At 42.3% G+C, this 4,183-nt stretch overlaps 4 non-coding genes across 4 annotated transcripts; 2 read left to right on the top strand and 2 right to left on the bottom strand.

Moving 5' to 3' along the window:
* Positions 1–985: 985 nt before the first annotated feature.
* Positions 986–1,057, top strand: TRNAH-GUG. The gene has a single exon. It is a non-coding gene; the product is annotated as a tRNA-His (tRNA).
* A 383-nt stretch (positions 1,058–1,440) lies between these two features.
* On the bottom strand, positions 1,441–1,514 carry TRNAI-AAU. The gene has a single exon. It is a non-coding gene; the product is annotated as a tRNA-Ile (tRNA).
* A 1,185-nt stretch (positions 1,515–2,699) lies between these two features.
* TRNAT-AGU lies at positions 2,700–2,773 on the top strand. Its single transcript has one exon. It is a non-coding gene; the product is annotated as a tRNA-Thr (tRNA).
* A 709-nt stretch (positions 2,774–3,482) lies between these two features.
* Positions 3,483–3,565, bottom strand: TRNAL-CAG. The gene has a single exon. It is a non-coding gene; the product is annotated as a tRNA-Leu (tRNA).
* Between the last annotated feature and the right edge of the window lie 618 nt (positions 3,566–4,183).

Below are 4,183 nucleotides of genomic sequence, written 5' to 3' on the forward strand. Positions count from 1 at the left end.
CAGTACCTCAAGCTCTCTGGGTGATCTACAACAATTCTTAAAACAGGACCATAATACAATAAGATCCTAAAATTACTCCAAAGAAGAAAATTTAAAATTTAAATATATTACAACTGAAGCAATACCTAATACATAATGAAATTTAGAACAGCTGACTTGGGTGCCCTCCTCACTGAATCAGTAAATAATGTCTTTAAGTGCCTCAGCTTAGAAGGCTTTCTTCTTTCTAGTACCAAAAGAATGGCAGGCTTGTTCTTGGTCGTGGTCTCTGTGCATCACACATAGGGGCTTTACCGCACAGTGCAAGGCCTAGATCGGAGAGACACTTCAAGCCTCCTGCATATTGTAAGTAAATTATTAGACTGTTACCCTAGTAAACTGTTTTGAAATGAATATGCCTGGTTTGTCTTAAATTTGAAGCAAAACTCAAGAACAGTGCCTTTTTAGTGAACCTATAGGGTATGAGAAAGATGAGCAGTTTTGCTTCTAGTAACGCACAGAAGGAAAGTCCCTTTGAGAGGGCAATTCTATGCAGAAAGATAGAAATCCTTCAACTCCCACTATAACTGGCTGAGCACTGTGGAACTTTTGTCTGTCTAAAAGGAAATTAGGACATGCCTTATGCCTTTAAAGCCGTTCTGTTTTCTATTTTCCCAAAGAAACTCAGCACAGACAAACACAAAGACATGCAGCACAATCCTATTTTTGTCTACTTAGAATTAAACTCTACTTAATTCAGTGGAAAGTTACTTCCAGGGGCGAGCAACCTAAATGTCATGGAAGCACAGAAAAAGAGGTTATTTAGCATGTCAATTATATTTAGCTCCAGAAAGCTTTACAACTTTGCCGAACGGCTGCCCAGCTGATGGTTTTTTCTCCAGAAAAATGCACATATAGAGATAAACATTAATGCAGTGCTACTTTTTTCCCAGTAGACTATGATATAGCTATTTGCAGAAAAATAATGGCAGCTCCGCGGTGGCGCGCCGTGATCGTATAGTGGTTAGTACTCTGCGTTGTGGCCGCAGCAACCTCGGTTCGAATCCGAGTCACGGCAAACTTTTACCCAATGTTTTGGGGGTAATTTGAAACAAAAGGAAAACCGTTGTATTACATTTTATCGGTACTTTTTTAAAAGTAGGATTCCCATCCTCAATAGATATAGGAATCAAATCAACCTTTTAGGTACGATTAACAAAACTTGGAGATGGAAAATATACACCACTAAAACAAATCCTGTAGAACATTTGAGACATGACACGATTCTTTAAAAAAATTATACGCTTCATGTCGCAATTATATAGAAAGAGCAGAAATCCTAGGGGACAGCGATGAGGACAACTTTACAGTGCCCAACAAAAATTCCCATTGAGGAGCAAAAAGTATCCTGATGAGAAGTTTTGCTCCTACGAGGTAAAATAGAATGATCAAAACGGTAACTGGCCCGTACGGGGATCGAACCCGCGACCTTGGCGTTATTAGCACCACGCTCTAACCAACTGAGCTAACCGGCCGCTTCTGCAAACACGCTTGAGATGTTTCCTCTTCCAGAAAATCAATACTGCAGCGGGATTTATATTTTCAGGTCTAGTATTCATGTAATTTCGACTGTCTCCAATTTACTAAAAGAAAAAGGAAGAAAAAATTGTTTTCCCCACTGCAAGAAAACTTGGGGTTGTTTTCACACGCGGTAACGGTGCAAAGCAAAGCAAAGGGGAAGAAACGAGCATGAATGGATTTTGCATTGCCACTTCCAGACGCTTTTGTTAAAGAAGCTCTTTCTCAAGAAAGATCAAAGTGATACCTGGCATGGCAGTCACAGGCTGTGCTGGAAAAATTCTGGGTTGAAATTCATCCCCTTTCATCTGGACATTGTTTTCCCTAAAGATAGGGATATGGGTTTGTGTGGGAGCACGTTCAAAATACAAACCAAGAAGCACCGACAGTGGCCATTAGAAAGCATAAGCTAATATACTGAAACTAGGGTATTTTAACATAATTTACAGGACTAGTCTGGCAACTGAAAAAAAAAAGCCGGACTGTTCAAGGCAGCATCAAAAAGCGAGAAATTGGAAGTATTTGAGAAAGGTATCTGTTCTCTTCAGCCAAAGCTCCGGGACTGTTCTGAAGGCCTCGTGGAAAGGAGGACCTTTTGCATTCGTGGGCCCTGGGAGGACTTGCAAGACAGCAGAAGCAGTGCTTCCTGGGTAAACACGATTGATAGGGTGAGTCTAGAAGGCACTATTTTAATTTCCCATAATCCCCAAGCATAGTGCTTTTCTGGGGCATTGCGGAAAATTAAAACAGCAGCCAGCCCAGCGCTTTTTGCTGGGGTTGTTTCAGGAGTAACCGTGAGTAGGCATCAGTGGTTGAGGTTTGCAGATCCTTGGCTTCCAGAGAATACTTCTACTATCAAAAGAACTCTAGACTTCTGCAACAAAGCTGATTTTTTTAACGATATGACCAACTGTTATTGTTTTTGCTACAGCTACGCTTCAGGAGGCCCCGAAAATCAGATATTCATAAACGACTAGAATCACCCATTGGTACGTTTCATGGACCTCAAAGGTAAAGTCATAAAAAACTCCGTTGGAAAGTAACTCAGAACTGTTTTGATTCTGGGAGGAGCAGTCAAAAAATGGCACAAAAGTAGATTGATTCTTCAGAGGGTGCCTTCAGTGAAAGATGACGCAACGTCGGGCGCCGTGGCTTAGCTGGTTAAAGCGCCTGTCTAGTAAACAGGAGATCCTGGGTTCGAATCCCAGCGGTGCCTCGGTTAGCTTTCTTGATCCGTTTTCGTTTCTGAAGTTCACGATTGAAAATCAGGGAGACCGCCAGACCGTCTGCTGTTACGCTACTTACGCTGTGCTTTTTGCTTGGTGGCGTTTAGCTGAGGCTAGTTCATTTGGGCTGCAAATGAAGACGGTACCACATAAACCATCGCCTGCAATATACGCAGCACGATTTCAGCTGAGCCAAGCACATTGCGGGGACGTGGAAGGAATTCGCTCCGGTCTTCCAGCACCTCATTCGCTCAACTGGGCCTGCTTTCCGAGCTGAGAGGTCATTGGAGGCTCGAAACAGCCTTCAACCGACCGTTTCCGACAAATGTGTCGGGGAAACTCCGAAGGAGCAACTGTTTCTGTAAGACTCGACGCTTTGGGGTGGCCTTCCCTAGGCTGTTCGGGGCGCTGCTCCGCTGCCCTCCCTAAAGGAGCCCCCGGAACGCGAGTCCCTGCACGTGGGAACCTCCTTCGAGCTTCTGAGTTCGACGCTGGGCTTGCTGCACCCGAGGCAGCGTTCCTCTCTTCCCTTTCAGGAGCCCCACCATACCAGACTGCAAACACTACGTGAAAGTAAAAAGAAAATGCAAACAAAACTGAAGGTTTTTTCTAACGTGGGACCTTCTTTTAGTCAAGCCAAGTCAACTTTCAAAAGGAAATCTATACTTCGGGGTACTTTGGAAATGAAGAAAAGGTGATTGTCAGAAGTGGGATTCGAACCCACGCCTCCAGGGGAGACTGCGACCTGAACGCAGCGCCTTAGACCGCTCGGCCATCCTGACAGATACATAAATATATTCTCAACTAAATACTAGTCATCAAATACTACGTAAAACCTTCATCTACCCCCCCCCCCACAGATAATTCTATTCAACTTGCCTTTTAACAAATCATTACTATTTGTTGCACACACATCTCACCAATAGCTTACTTTAAGATAATTGAAATATACCCATCTGGCATTAGAATTTTTCTGTTGAAATATATTCCTATATACGACTGAAGAGAATGTCAAATAACATCACTTAGGTAGTTTAGAAAAGCTAGACCTAATCTTTAATTTTGCAAGGCTGATTGTTTTTAAGGGTATGACTAGAATGCTTCCTGCAGCTATGCTTCAGGAGCCCCCAAAATCATATAAACGACTAGAATCTGGCTATTTATTTCGTACACTGTAAATGAACACTGTAGGTCTGATCATAAAATGAAACAAAAATGGTCCAAAATAATACTTTCTGAGGATCAAATAAGGCTAGTATAACTGCCTTGCTTCTTTCATAGATAAAATACTTCCTTTCCAGAAACAGCACAATTAATGAAACACATTTACAGAGACATCAATAATGCAATCATGGCGGATTATACTGTAAAACAAACTTGGGTAAGAAATGCAGCAAACA

Source organism: Varanus komodoensis, unplaced genomic scaffold (assembly GCF_004798865.1).
Source record: "Varanus komodoensis strain SLA01 unplaced genomic scaffold, ASM479886v1 scaffold4, whole genome shotgun sequence".
Classification (NCBI taxonomy): Eukaryota; Metazoa; Chordata; class Lepidosauria; order Squamata; family Varanidae; genus Varanus; species Varanus komodoensis.